The following is a 16861-nucleotide window of genomic DNA, read 5'->3' on the forward strand; positions in this document are numbered from 1 at the left end:
AAAGGGGGGAGTGCTGAACGAAAAGGTGAAAGGAAGTTTTAATTTCCCCTGTCCTGGTTCTTCGGAAACTCTTTGATGATAGATTCATGTTCTTTGATCAATAGAGCGAGATTCAAGGTGTGGTTTCCCTTCACTGCTATTATGTAAAACTTTGTAAAACAGGTGTCACATACATATTCACCTGCCTACACATTTGTACATGATAGCAGTGAAGCGGTGTTCCTTTGTCTACCACAGCAATTGTTGAGGGTAGAATGAGGAACTGTATATTTTTCCGCTTTCTTTGTCCGTCATGTTCATAGTGCACCACCCCCCCCCCCCCTTTCCCATGATACCATTTCTCCCACCAGGCGATGCCCAATGTTTGTACATATGTCTTTCAGTTCACCTTGATAATGCTGTTTCGTGTTGGGGGGCTGCTCAATTGGCATAGCATTAATTATCGGAAATGAGTAAGTCAGAAGCGCGCTAGTGTCAAGAAGCATTAGCGTCAACTTCACTCTAAACATGATCGCAAATGCTTTCCACAAAAAAGGCAACCTCAGACAATGTCATTAGTCTTGTGTGTCACCAATTTTGAAAAGTGCGACCGTAAAAATGGGACGTTACATAATTAATATGACCATATGGCCAGACGGTCCAGAAGTGATTTCTATGAAAGCTGTAAGGTCCGAAATGACACTTGTTTACTAAATATAAAGAGGCTTGTTTTTGGTCTGTATCTGATCCAAGGAGAATTGTTACAGTTTTAAACTAGATGGAATTCGACTGCGCGCAGTCGAAAATGATGCCTCCGTTATAGAGCAATTTTACAAACCAAAACAGAAAAAAAAATTGAATTCACGTTCAATGGTAATCCATTGACAGGTTCTCAGAATATTGTGATTACAAGCAATTTCTCATATACATATATGACCCTTTGATCTTTGACCTCATGACCATAAAATCTACTCAGTTCATTGGCTCTGCAAGATGTTCTGAGTTAAATAGTAATCCATCTGTCAGTTCTAATGAGAATGCGTTCACAAGCTATTTTTGCATACATAATGGGCCCATGACCTTTGACCTTTGACCTTATGAACCAAGAATCTACTCAGTTCATTGGCTCTGCAAGTAACAAACATGACCTAATTTTGGCATGAATCCATCAATCGGTTCTTGAGATAACGCGATCACAAGCTGTTTTTGCATTCATAATGTGCGCTGTGGCCTTTGACCTTTGACCTACGTGCTCCAAAATCTAATCAGATTGTCTTCCTATGGTGATACACACTATCATTAAGTTTGAAGTTTAAATCTCCAGTGGTTCTTGAGATATCATGATAACAATCTCAATGTATGGAATTTCATAAGTTGACCTCTGTGACCCTTGACCTTTGACCTACGTGCTCCAAAATCTAATCAGATCGTCTTCCTACGGTGATACATACTATCCTTAAGTTTGAAGTTTTTACATCTCCAGTGGTTCTTGAGATATCATGATAACAATCTCAATGTATGGAATTTCATAAGTTGACCTCTATGACCCTTGACCTTTGACCTACGTGCTCCAAAATGTAATCAGATTGTTTTTCTATAGTGATACACACTAGCACTAAGTTTGAAGTTTAAATCTCCAGTGGTTCTTGAGATATCATGATAACAATCTCGATGTATGGAATTTCATAAGTTGACCTCTGTGACCCTTGACCTTTGACATACGTGCTCCAAAATCTAATCAGATCGTCTTCCTATGGTGATACATACTATCCTTAAGTTTGAAGTTTAAATCTCAAATGGTTCTTGAGATATCGCGCTAACAAACTCAATACAAGGAATTTCATAAGTTGACCTCTGTGACCTGTGACCTTTGACCTACGTACTCCAAAATCTAATCAGATCGTCTTCCTATGGTGATTAATACTATTCCCGAGTCTTAAGTTTAAATCTTAAATGGTTCTTGAGATATTGTGATAACGGTCAAACGGGACGGACGGACGGACGTACGGACGGACAACCCGAAAACATGATGCCTCCGGCACCACCTTCGGTGGCGGAGGCATAAAAACAGAGCCGCCAGTGCTTCTACTCGTTTGAATAGAAAAATATGAATTTCCTGAGAAAACACCAAATTTCCTGGAATTTGAAGGAATGTTCCTAAAACTTTCAAAATGCCAGTCTTGGATGAATCGCTATGACGTTTGAATGTGTATATATATATATATATATATATCAATTATTGAGTGAGCTACTTTGCTTTGCTTTCTAATAACATGGTAGAGCTTTAGAAACCTGGCAGAGCCCCTACCGGGGGTTCCGGGGCGGGGCCCCAGGATGCCTTCGAGTTTATTTGACTTTCAAGAGAGAAAATGTCTTAAGGAGAGAAAAAGAGGTTATTTCTAAAATGAAATGAAAGGGCTATTTGACTTTCAAGAGATAAAAATTGACTTCATTTTAGAAATATACTCTAATCCATCCCTTGATATTTAAATTGCACTGCCCCTATTCTCCGCTATTTTTAAAGAGCACAAAAAAGCCCTCCGATTAGGCAGCATGTAGCAGAAACGCCATTCCTACTTGACACGAGATTCAATGGGATGATGCCCACATCATTGAGTTTTGAAACGTCCTACTGGTCAAGAATGGTAGAAGAATCCATCTGCATAAAAAGGCTAAATTCTTCGCTGAATAGGGATTCTTGCTATACATTATTGCTTTTCTTCGCTCCTGTGATCTCGAGGCAGCAGAGAGCAAGAAATAGTGTAAATAATAAAAGTTCCACGGGATCGGAGTGGTTGTTAGAACCTATGATTATGACTACATAAAAGTCACACTCTCTCCAGTTTTTACAACAAAACGTTGTCTTGGGTACGACTTCTATCTTCACGGATGGGGTGCAGGGGAGAGCCTTTGCCGGGAATCTTGGGGATGGAGCTCCAGGAAGTTCTTGAAAAAAAATTAGAATATGAAATTTAAAAAAAAGACGAGCGATAAAAATTGTAATTTCCTCGTTGAAAGTCACATAGCACTAGCCCCTTACACTTCATTTTAGAAATAACATTTCTCTCTCTCTCTCTCTCTCTTTATAGAAAGTTTGTTTTCGTATTGTACTTTCGTCCGCAAACTTCTTTATAGGCACATGTCGAGCCAGTTTATCGGAAATGTAATCTGTAAGTGTAAATTTAAGTTTCGTGTTCTTCCTTTTTTCTTTCTTTCTCTCTTTCTCTTCTCATTTTTTCCTTCCATCGTTCTCTCTTTTTCCCATTTCCATTTGTTTTAAGTCGCCAAAAAAGAGGGAGGGCTGCGGCTGATTCACTCCCCCCCCCCCCCGGATAAGCCGATGAAGGCAATACGCATAACTTGAGCTGGGATTTGGTTTCCATCCTATCTAGTACGTAGCCGACCCACTACTCGGAGTAGCAATTTTTATTTTATTAGTATATTTTTCCTTTTCCTCTCTTCTTCTCTTTTTCCTTGACAATATCAAAATTCTGTAATTTCCTTAAAAATAAGGCAATTGGAGACTCTAGCTGTCCCATGATTGGCATGCCCTGCGGGCCGGACTTTGAGAAGCCAAGGAGTAGGCTATTGAAATTGCCCTTAAGGCTTTGCGGTCATGTTAAGTATGTAATTGAGTTGCTGTAATTTATTTTTCAAAATATCATGCATTGTATTAACATATTTTGTACTTGATTGACGTTTTTTTTTTCAATGTCACAGCATACATCATGCACAAGTACAAGTAGTTGTAGACTAGTATTTTATATTTGTGAACTTGTAGCCTTTTTTCACAGCCAAAGAAGAGTAATCGAATATTTTTTTTGCCAAACACGGACTTGCTTATCTTGGGCTCAGACAACATGATCCCTATTAATCTCCTATATATCACTTAAGACGCCTTTTAATCTCCTTTATCTTATACGTGGATGTGCTAGATTTTGCTCCCCCCCCCCCCCCCAAGCGATTAATAGTTACATTAGGTTTGGCAATGGGGAAGCCTGGGATGCACGGGGGTACTCCCCCTCCCCCTTCATGGCTTAACATAATCTGCCAAACCTTAAGTTAAGTACATTTTGTAAAATTGTGCAAATATAATACACACAATAATTTTCGCTGTTTAACTTTCAAGAGAGAAAAATTTACTTCATTTTAGAAATAAACTCTAATACATCCGTTGATATTTAAATTGCACTGCCCCTATTCTGCGCTGTTTTTAAAGAGCACAAAAAAGCCCTCCGATTAGGCAGCATGTAGCAGAAACGCCATTCCTACTTGACACGAGATTCAATGGGATGATGCCCACATCATTGAGTTTTGAAACGTCATACTGGTCAAGAATGGTGGAAGAATCCATCTGCATAAAAAGGCTAAATCCTTCGCTGAATAGGGATTCTTGCTATACATAATTGCCTTTCTTCGCTCCTGTGATCTCGAGGCAGCAGAGAGCAAGAAATAGTGTAAATAATAAAAGTTCCACGGGATCGGAGTGGTTGTTAGAACCTATGAGTATGACTACATAAAAGCCACACTCTCTCCAGTTTTTACAACAAAACGTTGTCTTGGGTACGACTTCTATCTTCACGGATGGGGTGCAGGGGAGAGCCTTTGCCGGGAGTCTTGGGGCGGAGCCCCAGGAAGTTCTTGAAAAAAAATTAAAACAGGAAATTCAAAAAAAAAGACGAGCGATAAAAATTGTAATTTCCTCGTTGAAAGTCACATAGCACTAGCCCCTTACACTTCATTTTAGAAATAACATTTCTCTCTCTCTCTCTCTCTCTCTCTCTCTCTTTATAGAAAGTTTGTTTTCGTATTGTTGTACTTTCGTCCGCAGACTTCTTTATAGGCACATGTCGAGCCATCTCATCGGAAATGTAATCTGTAAGTGTAAATTTAAGTTTCATGTTCTTCCTTTTTTCTTTCTTTCTCTCTTTCTCTTCTCATTTTTCCTTCCATTGTTCTCTCTTTTCCCCATTTCCATTTGTTTTAAGTCGCCAAAAAAGAGGGAGGGCTGCGGCTAATTCGCTCCCCCCCCCCACCCCCCCCCCCCCGGATAAGCCGATGAAAGCAATACGCATAACTTGAGCTGGGATTTGGTTTCCATCCTATCTAATACGTTGCCGACCCATTACTCGGAGTAGCAATTTTTATTTTATTAGTATATTTTTTCCTTTTCCTCTCTTCTTCTCTTTTTCCTTGACAATATCAAAATTCTGTAATTTCCTTAAAAATAAGGCAATTGGAGACTCTAGCTGTCCCATGATTGGCATGCCCTGCGGGCCGGACTTTGAGAAGCCAAGGAGTAGGCTATTGAAATTGCCCTTAAGACTTTGCGGTCATGTTAAGTATGTAATTTCGTTGCTGTAATTTATTTTTCAAAATATCATGCATTGTATTAACATATTTTGTACTTGACTGACGTTTTTTTTTGCAATGTCACAGCATACATCATGCACAAGTACAAGTAGTTGTAGACTAGCCTTTTATTTTTTGAACTTGTAGCCTTTTTTCACAGCCAAAGAAGAGTAATCGAATCAATTTTTTGTCAAACACGGACTTGCTCCTCTTGGGGCTCAGACAACATGATCCCTATTAATCTCCTATATATCACTTAAGACGCCTTTTAATCTCCTTTATCTTATACGTGGATGTGCTAGATTTTGCTCCCCCCCCCCCCCAAGGGATTAATAGTTACATTAGGTTTGGCAATGGGGAAGCCTGGGATGCTCTTGGGTATCCTCCCCCCCCCCCCCCCTTTCCCGGCGCAACATAACCTGCCAAACCTTACGTTAAGTACATTTGTAAAACTGTGCAAAAAATAATACACACAATTATGTTCGCATAATTCCTTCCCTCCGACCCCCCCCCCCCCCGCTATTTGTGTCGACAATAAGTTCACTCAAATATATAATAATCAATTTCACTGTTTACATGTTCATAATCATACTTAATAGTCTGTTGGATAATTAAGACAATGGGGTACTTTGGAATGGATAACATTTTTTGGCGTGGGGGTCTTATTAGAGACTCTGTGGACTTCCCCTCCCCCTCCCCTTCTGTCTCAAGCTCCCCCCCCCCCTCCCTACCACCCTTCTGCAAAAGAAAGAAATTTGATAAACAGGCACATGAACATGGGAAATATTGGTGGGAAGGGTCTTGTTAGAGGATTTGTACCCCCCCCCCCCCCCGGCCTGCTAAGGAATCCTGAATTTGTCTCTGTGTTGAGTTTCTAGTGTCACGTAGTTATGACTCATTTTTATACCCAGGACCCTCGAACAATATCATGTCTGATCCCCGAAGATTTACGATGATGGATGGTTTTCTAGGAACTTGTCATTTTAAAAGTTCAGAGAGAGGTAGAATGAGAGGGGATATAGGGGAGAAGAGGGGAAAAGGGGGAGAGGGACGGGAAAGAGAGAGGGGGACTTAAACAAAATTAAGAAAGGTGAGATAGAGAGAAGAGAAGCGAGAGAGAGGAAAGAGAAGTGAGAGAGAGGAAAGAGAAGTGAGAGAGAGGAAAGAGAAGTGAGAGAGAGGAAAGAGAAGTGAGAGGGGAGACAGAGAAAGACAGTGAGAGATGAAGAGAGGGGAGATAGAGAGAGAAAGAAATAAAGAGAGGGGAGAGAGAAGAAAAGGAGGAAGCCTGGTGAGAAGAGAGATGAGAGATTATAGATGAGGGACGGGATAGTAGTGATACGCAGGGGTTGAGAAAGAGAAGAAACGCTTGCAAAACGCTTTATGCATGTTATAGTCGGATTAAATTATTGAAAAATGTCACCAACCCCTCAAAAATTGTAACAAAAGGTTTTTCAACGGTTTCCGGTAGTGTTTGACAACATACTAAACATCTAAGAAAATCGGACTTGGATAATCATTATAAGGAACGACTATTATTACCATACGATTACATGCATAGTTTCTCCTTATAAACAAGAGGAATGCACCCCCCCCCCCCCTCCCCCTCCCCTCTATCATTTCTTAACCCCTGTGGCATCTAGGTTATTTGGATTACGGTATCGAGTAAAAATGATGTACCGGTGATTCATATATGCTATAACTGAAAACCGGTCGTTCACCCCTTATGTTTGTTTTACCTGAAAGCTCTTGCTAACTCCATGATAATATTTGTTGATTGTTTCTTTCTTACCTTGACATTCTCTTCTACTAAATTCATAGTAAGCCTGCATGCAGTTCAGTAACGGAACATTATAAAGCATGCTTCATTATAATGTTGATGATGGTTATATGATGATGGTAATGATGATGATAATGATGATGAAGATGCTGATGGTAATGATAATGGTAATGACCATTGTGATGATGATGGTAATGATGCTGGTGATGATAATGGCGGTGATGATGATAACTGTAAAAATGATGGTGATGAAATAATTCACCAGGGGTTATTATCCGTTTGCCCCAATCTAAACTTTCGAGTTTCTACATTTTGCATAAGAGTTATTTTCTCATAGTGTAAATTTCATTTTAATATCTTAATATTTTACATATTAAGAAAATCAACAAAAAAATCACCTCATTCCTCGAGTATGAGGTGATTAAAAAATTGTCTAAGGGGCTACACCGTCGGCTACCCCTCCCCCCCCCCCCACACACACACACACACACTCACACACACTTACACACCTCTAGCATAGGCCCACACCAGTGCGTAATAGTGATCGAAGTTGTTGTTGTTGTTGTTGGTAGTTATTTTATGGCGTTCATTCAGTACTGAATATATTCGCCATATCTTCAGTTACATAAGAAAATTCAGTCATCAATAAAGAAAACTTCAAATAACAAATTGTAATAATATAATTACTTCACCAGTATCGCAATTTATTATGAGTCTCTTGATGGTTTACAACTTCGTTTTTTCTGTTTAATCTGGTCAGCCCGGTTTCGGTTGCATTGAAAGCTAGCTTTGCGGTCGAAGTGCATTGGCCTATGTGCTTTATACATTTACCTATATAGCTCTATCGCATCTGACGTCATTAATTCACTTGACATTAAAGTAACGTTCCTCGGAATGTGAGTGCGGAGGCTTTGGGAGGGGGTCGTTGTCTTCTTCATTAACCAAGGGTAAGGATCACTCTTCGTAACTTTAATATAATAATAATATGTCGAAGTGGGTGCTGGTGATCATTTATCTGCCACGTGATTACAACGTGACGCTACATGAAAATAGTACCGGAGTGCCGTTTATTGTTATCAAATATTGTTCAAATAATAATAATAATATTAATAATAATAATACTTAGCTTTTATATAGCGCTTAATACAAATGTCTCTTAGCGCTTTACAAATAGCATCGTAGAGACTATAAGAACAAATAAGAATAATAATGCAAGGTCGTTAGTCGTGAGAATGTCAAATTTCTCAGCTTAATCATTCGGAAAATTGAATTTATCAACCGAGCGGAATCAATTACAATTTCTTAACAACAATTAAAACTTCTCCCAAAATAGGGGAAAATAAATCACCATTTCATGATCCTCAGTCACAGTCACATCGACAAGACGGACAACAGACTAAATAAATAAATTACATTAGCCCTATGGCAGAACAAAGATCTGACGGTTCTTAGTCGGTCTTTATTCTGTTTGGAAGTGTAACTGAGTTATTAATACTATAAGTACATGGCACGCACAGGGCAGAACGCCAAATGTTATGTTATCATCTACATTTTTTGTTTTAATCAGAATCATAGTATCTCATGAGTGCATTTGGACAAGTGTTCTTTCTTGGGTATGTGTTGGCTCTGAAAAGAGCCGTTTTGGTAGGATGGGAAAGTTGGCGTGCAAATCACCGCCGGTGAATAAGGCGTAAATTGCAGTTGAGAAATGTGTACAGTAATTTAATATATTGTGTAAATGGATAGACATGCAAACAGACAAAAGAAAGAGGCAAGCAGAACATATGCTAGTAGTTGAGATATTATAAACAGTTACGATTGATTTTACGTTTGATCAATACATAATGAGCGATAGACTTGCGCTCAACATTAACCTTAACATCAATCAAAAGGATTTATAATACATGGTGTACGAAGGATTGTATCGTTTGTTATTTATAAGCAGTGATTTATAAGCCGAAGGAAACAGGAGAAATGCAAAAGGAAAACAGGGAAAGGGAGAAATGTAGTAATGATGGGGCAAACATAACATGGATAAGCAATTTAGTATTGATAAATCGTGATATGGTTCGAATGGCTAGAAATCTTCCAGCCATGCATAGAAATACGTACCCCCTCCGTGCTTGTAGCATAGATACGGAAACCTCCACACATTTCCAAGACCGACAGAGGAACCGCAAAGCGCGAGAAAAAAATCCAACTTGCCGCTCCAATTTCCGCGCTCGGCCATCTTCTCTCTTCTCTTCTCGTCTCTCTCCTCTTCTACCTTCTTTTCCTCTCCCACTTCCATCGTGTCATTTTCCACATAGTCCTTCATTCCCGGTGTATGTTCTATGGTTCTTCTACGAGTAAATATTGGTGTTCCAAGGAGGTATATTTATCGCCAGTTTTTTACGATTGATCGAAGGGCATGCATCAATAGGATTCGAAGAGCCACCTTTTAACAAAGAAAAGAGTCGAGTGCACCGCGGGAAGACCGTGCGGGCGCACCATCTAATTTGTTCGCATCTTCGTATTACAAACAGTACAATGACCCCAAATATCCACAGATCTTTTACGCGTAGAGACGTCCAATTTTGTGCATTTGAGAATAATCACTACCAAAGTCATGGGGGTGCTCCAAGATACATTTTGTTTGCCCTCTGTAGAAGAGTACTTCCACCTGTGTTCCACACACTGTACTGTACTGTTCATCATAACTTTCATGTGCACGTATCCAGCATTTTTGTCTCGGTGGGTTTCACCATTTTCATACAAATTGCCTTTATTTGCACATGCGCAGATCGTATCTAGGCACTCTAGCTTCAAAATGAGGACAATTGAGAGATCAAAGACGTAGATAGGGGATTCTTACAGCGAGTCGTAGGGAAAATTTCCATTGTCGGGGTAATTTCAATTGATATGCTAAGCCTGTGAGGGTCGGCAAACACGCGGGACGGAAATTGGTATAAATATTATAATGTTAGGAACTCGGCGCATGGATGGCTTCCCATTTAACGATACACCAATAGACCGGTTTCCCAGCGTATCTAATTTTCCATTCATTCTTGTTTTTTCTAAAGGTTGTTCTTGACATGATTAAATGTCAGCATCTTTGCCCGCTCGTTTCCGCCTTCTCACAAAATGCAAACACTGAAGAGAGTTGATAGTCAGTCAAGATACCATTCAAATTTTGAATAATGCATTGAAATAAAATTCTGAAATTATAGGATTTTAAAAATGATCAGCATCACCACCGTAAGCATAATGTCACTGAATGAATATCATCAGCAGGTCGCTGAATATTAATCCTCTACTAAGGCCCCTGTTTGCATGGTGTACGTGTAGGAATACAGTGGTTTACAGACAAAGACTGTATAGGTTTTCAGCTTCATCATGTTGACGAGTTTGCCAAATGGCAGGGCCGTCAGTATGATGAAACCATTCTTATTGGGGCCATTAAGACCTCATTATAAAGAAGGCAGGCGTTCGGAGCGAGCTACCAGAGATGAGCATGGGTATGATAGTTCAGGCACACAAGTATCAATCTCTCTCCCCCTCTCTCTATCTCTCTCTCTCTCTCTCTTCCTTCCTCTCCACCTTTCCTCAGTGTGGATGTGTGTGTGTGTGTGTGTGTGTCTCTATCTCTCTCTCTCTCTCTTCCTTCCTCTCCACCTTTCCTCAGTGTGGATGTGTGTGTGTGTGTGTGTGTGTCTCTCTATCTCTCTCTCTCTCTCTTCCTTCCTCTCCACCTTTCCTCAGTGTGGATGTGTGTGTGTGTGTGTGTGTGTGTGTGTCTCTCTATCTCTCTCTCTCTCTTCCTTCCTCTCCACCTTTCCTCAGTGTGGATGTGTGTGTGTGTGTGTGTGTCTCTCTATCTCTCTCTCTCTCTTCCTTCCTCTCCACCTTTCCTCAGTGTGGATGTGTGTGTGTGTGTGTGTGTGTGTGTCTCTGTCTCTCTCTCTCTCTCTCTCTCTCTCTCTCTTTCAATTTCGCCTCAGTCACACTCTCTCTCTCTCTCTCTTTATCTTTAAAAAAAAATCTTTCTCCATTCTTTCCTCTCCTTTTCTTCCTCATTCTGTTCTCGTTTCTCTCTCTCTCTCTCTCTCTCTGCTCATAATCATGATCATAATGAATCCATTCTATTTTATTTCATTTCGAAACTATGAACTTCACGAACTATACAGCATCAGAAATACCGATGAAAGAACCATCACTGAACATCAAAAAAATGAACATTCGTATTAATAAATCCTCAAAAATCTGAAATTCGCAACAAAAAAATAGGCTGTTACAGACAACCTGGACAGAGTACTGTATGAGCAGGAAGTTGGAATCGCTTTGATGGTTAGGGTTCGCATTAGCATTGTGTGGCTGGGGCTTACTTAATGAGCGGGAGACAAGAGGCCACAGTCACGGTCGTGATGAAATGTTACGCATTAATAACATGCTGAGCTAGAGCATATTATTAGACAGGTGTTTTAATATAATCTATATGTCAGAGTGCCAACTCCATTTAAAAGGTTCACACCTTCTAAATATACAAGAACATGGCTTTACTTTTCTTAAGCGAAGAGGGATGAGGAAGTAAATGTGCCGTTACTCTTTTGAAGAAATAATCTGTTCTGCACTATTAAAGATGTACGATCCTAGAGAAGGATATTTAACAGAAGATGGCGGCTTTTTCCCCTCTCGTTCTCTCTCTCTCTCTCTCTCTCTCTCTCTCTCTCTCTTTCTCTCCTCACCCCCCCCCCCCCGAATTTGAATCTCTATTTGATCGGGGGCTCATGAAGCCTGTGCCCCTTTCTTAAGCTACAGCTATAGCTTTGTAGAGCTACCCCACTGGCTGACTGCTTGATGAACATCTCGATCAGTGAACTAAGCACGACTACCTGGATTTGCCGTAGATGGGGTAGTTGACTCCGACACAGCAGTGCCATTGATTAGGAGAGTTTGGCCAACCCGGTTCGAGTTGGACACGATATGGCGACTACTGCTTTGTTTGGCAAGCACAAAACAAAAGAATATACGCCATGTCGTGACCCAGTCAAACCAAGTTGGCCAAACTCTGTGTTTAGATGGCTCTGCGACCCAAGTAGTGTCCCTTTCTACAACCAGGCAAATAAGAAGCCAGTTCGGAATAACGATTTTAGCATCGGGGCAGCCAAAGGTCATTTTTACAAAACACATCGAGACAACTGCTGGATATATTTTCATGACAGTTATGTAATCATCATTTCTGAACGCACTTATTTATGCATTCATGACGTACATTCTATGATACACAGGTTGTAAAATATTCTTTTTAAGAGGGCAAATGAAAGCCATTTATTATGACTGGCAGTGATTGTTCTAAAATGCACAAAGTGTGTCGTGTCCGTGAGTAAAGGATCAGGGGATGTTTGGGGGTCATTTGTACTAAAGCTTAATACGAACTGATATATTGAAAACATTGCGAACATTCGAAGTTTTTTTAATAACAGCATGACTGTATGTCGTTACCTTTGCTATGCCCGTAATAAGGATTCCTTACTTCTCTATGATGTGCGAAGATATGATAGATAAGATGAAAATGAGTGGATATGTTTTGAAAACGACTAATTGTATAGGGCGGTTCCCTTATCACAGTGTGGTGTCAGGGGTAAGGCGTTGGAGTGGTACAAAAGTTACCTCAGTAGTCGAACTCAGTTGTTTCATTAAATGGGATTGCATCGAGTGTCAAGCCTGTCACGTGCGGTGTTCCTAAGGGATCTCTCTTAGGGCCTCTACTATTCATAACATATATAAATGACTTAAAATTTTCATCCCAACTATTGTCATTTATACTATACGCAGATGACTCAAGCATAATTTATTCTCATGAGAATCCTCAAATTCTTGTTGAAACTGTAAATTTGGAACTTGAGAATATTGCACAGTGGATTTTTGCGAATAGACTGTCACTTAACTTGGACAAAACTAATTTCATATTATTTAGCAATTCAATCTCCGATTTACCTGGAGATATCTATTTCAACAATTTCAAAATTAAGAAAGTAAAATCGACCAAGTTTCTTGGCCTGTTTATTGATGATATAATGTCCTGGAAAATACATACAAATTATTTGTGGTCATTTCTATCAAGAAATGCTGGTGTGATATACAAACTTAAACCTATGTTCCCATCATATTTATTGCAAATTTTGTACTCCACTTTAATGTTGCCCTACTTGAACTATGGTATTCTTGCCTGGGTAGTTCAATGAAACTTCAACCGAACAAAATCCTGGTTGTTCAAAAAAGAGTAATACGAACAATTTTCAATGTACCTATTCGTACTCACTCGAGCCCTCTTTTCTTTAATACTAAAGTACTGAGAGTTCGGGATATTTTTAATTTACAGTTAGGATGCCTCATGTTTCAGCTGAATAACAACGAACTGCCCCAGGCACTATCTTATTTGTTTAAGAAAAGAAATCAAGTCCACGACTATCCTACCCGACATGCGTTTTCCTATCACCTTCCTAGAACGAGAACACGCTTTGCTCAAAATACCTTAATATAATACAGGTCCTAAGTTCTGGAATTCTCTCAATTCTGTGATTAAGAGGTCTGTAAGTGTACATGTATTCAGAAGAAAATTGAAATATTATTATTTAAATACATATTGTCATTCCTGATTCCTGAATATTCTTATCTCCAAGCTCTATATACTTATGTTCATTACAATGAGTAAATAACGGTATGACCATGCAATTTGTTTATAATATACTCATATCGAGAACAAACTATATTGTAATATTGTTTTACTAAGCTGCAGATAATATTCCCTTCCCTTTTCCTTGTCTTTTGGAGTTAATTGTGAGTATCGGTTCTTGTATCCCTGTAATCTCCCTTTCCCTGTTTTAGTGTGTATATTGTATTTTATAAACTTTACTTTAGTTCATTATGTCATTTGTAGTTTAAGGAGCATATCCACAACAAGCTCTGCTTTTCCATAGGCTCCGCCACTATATCTCTTAAGTTCAACTTAATGGGCAATATTGTGAATAGTTTGTTCCGGTATTGTATACATGTATATTATAATCATTTTCAATATGTTGTTACACTCTTTGTAAAATGAGATATTATGGAAACCAATAAACTATCTAAACTATCTATCTATCTAAATTACAATGAAAACCAACGATATATGCACCCCGTACTCTCCTAAACTTTATGTGGCAAGAGGATATCGGTGTTGCGACTCTCACCCGGCCCCCCACTCAGTGTTATTTAGGGTACGCGTATACGTGTTCCCTCCTTTTGAAAACACCACCTAAGTCCGGTGTGTAAAGTCAATTTTATGTATGTACGAGCCGGACTTTGGTGCGTGAAAAGTACCCCTTTACCGGACATTTTGGTAACACGCATGCGGTCATTCCGACCCCGGAGGTGGGGGGCGGGGGGGACGGGGGGGGGGGGGGGGGGGGGCGGGGACTCTCACCTCTCCAATTTATGCCAGTGGCAGTGTGTCTTTAGGGCCGGTTTTCTTGAACATTATGGCATGTCCAATACCCTTTTTCAAAATAATACCCTTTTTAAAATAAATTTCAAGGCCCTATCTTATAAACAGTTGCAACTTATTCAAATCAATCACAACTCGATCAATCGCGACTCTACTAAAGAGATACAAGACTTTGTGAGTTTCCGATGTATTGAACGACTTGCAATCAATCTGGATCAATCGCAACTCTTATTAAGACAGGGCACATGAAGGAAATTGTTTTGGGGAGCGATACCGTTATACGTCAGTCACACCGAGGAAACCGACCACAGACCAAACAAAAAGATACCTTACCACGAAGGGCAAGAAAAATGGATCGATGTGGAGTCGGTTTGGCAGTGTGACCGGGCCTTTAAGCTTCCATCAATGTCAATGCCTTTGAATACGATAACAATGTGAAATGATTTTGTCGCCTCAAGGTGTAAATCCGTTCCATTTCACTTGATATCACTCGCAACCCTGTCCCAAGGAGATACTAGGATTTAGTAAGTTTGCAATTGATTGGAGGACTTGCGATCAGTATGGATCAATAATTGTAACTCTTTGAAAGACAGGGCCCATGAAGGAAACCGTCTCTTTTTTCCCCCTTTTTTTTCTTCATAGATTTTTATTCATTTCTCTCATAAAGAAAATTTATAACAAATAATCTTCAACTTTGCAAGTGAACATTTACTTTAAAGTTACCAATAAATTGTTCATTTTTAATTCATTTGTAGATGAAGTTACACATTAAGAAGGAAAATATCCACATAAACAAAATTATAGTTCAACATTTTAAACAAATCGGACCTAAAATTGTTTACAATATTTCCTCGTCCAGCTTGCATATTGATTTCCAATTGTTTCACGTCTTTTCCACGATAATTTTTCAAAATTTCCTTCAAAGTGAAAACAAAGGGTTATGATAAAAAGTAGGCAAAAGATATGTGATAAAAGAAGAAAAAGAAAGAGAACATCTACTCCCCCCCCCCCTCCTTCCGCCCTTCACAACACTAAAACAATAAGGACGTTATCATTAGACCTCAGTTACACCAACGAGACCGACGCGCCAAAAATAGGCCATTTTCGTAGTCTTTGTGGAGTGCCTCAATAAAAGTTATTTCATTCACCTGATAAGAATATAAATAGTATTTCAATAGTCAGAATGCAAACTGCATATATTAAGTGTTGCTTGGGAGGTCAAGCCATGATGTTTGTCCAACCTGACAACAACTAATGCATGCAGTTCGAATTCTGTCTATTGCAATAATATTATTCTTTTCAGGTGAATGAAATAATATGTATTGAGGCACTTCACAAAGACTTATGCATTAAATTTGGTTACAATACGAAAATGGCCTATTGCTTGGAGAGGACGTGGACTTAGTTTTGCTAGCGTGGCTAGGGTATAATTGGTCTTTCATGGAACCAGACCTTTTAAACTCCAATCAATGACAATGTCTTTGAATCTACTACAAAGAAATGATTTTGTCGCCTGAAGGCACACACATAAATTCCCTTTCACTGAATAACAATGGTTCGAAAGGTGTAAAAAGGTTTAGGGTTAACAAGCCAACGTGAAGAGCCTGTATGTGTAGGGTGTGTCCAAGACATATTGTGTACCCTGATTCAAATTGTCCCTCGTCGAATTAGTAGAAAGAAAAATGACAGGCTTAACCAGGGAGGTGAAAGAAACACGTCCCTGGCTTAACTTTACGACCCCCAACCAACAGCGAGTATATAGACGACCAACGCACAATGTTAAAGTTGTGATTATGCTTAGGGTAAGGGTTATAGCGTTCGGATTGTGGGTTGAGGTTATAGGGTGTGCTATTTGTTAATGTTTAGTATTATCGGCGTTTCATTCTTTTTTTGGAATATTTACGCCTTTCACTTTATATTTGAAAATATATATTTGAGCTATAGGAACCATGCGCTGAATGTGATAGCTTCATTGACGTTGGTGAAGCGGCAATCACGTAGCAAACTTATCAACTTTTATTGTGGGGGTATTCTAAGCTGCTCGACATATCCTAGCATGATTCAAGGCACACTTTGTTCCAAATACGGCCTTACTTTCAATGTATCTTTATAAGTTAATGGACATAGGGGTTGGTCTTTTTTTTCCTGGTAGTTGTCCAGGAATGGTTGTCCGAAGGGGAAATTGTCTAAGGGGCAGTTGCCATTTTAAGGGCAAAACTTTACGCACTCTGCCAAAAAACTCCAAACCAATCCAACTCCGGGCAATTCTTGTTCATTCGGTGACA

The sequence above is a fragment of the Strongylocentrotus purpuratus genome, unplaced genomic scaffold (assembly GCF_000002235.5).
Source record: "Strongylocentrotus purpuratus isolate Spur 01 unplaced genomic scaffold, Spur_5.0 spur5_scaffold_12, whole genome shotgun sequence".
NCBI classification, from domain to species: Eukaryota; Metazoa; Echinodermata; class Echinoidea; order Camarodonta; family Strongylocentrotidae; genus Strongylocentrotus; species Strongylocentrotus purpuratus.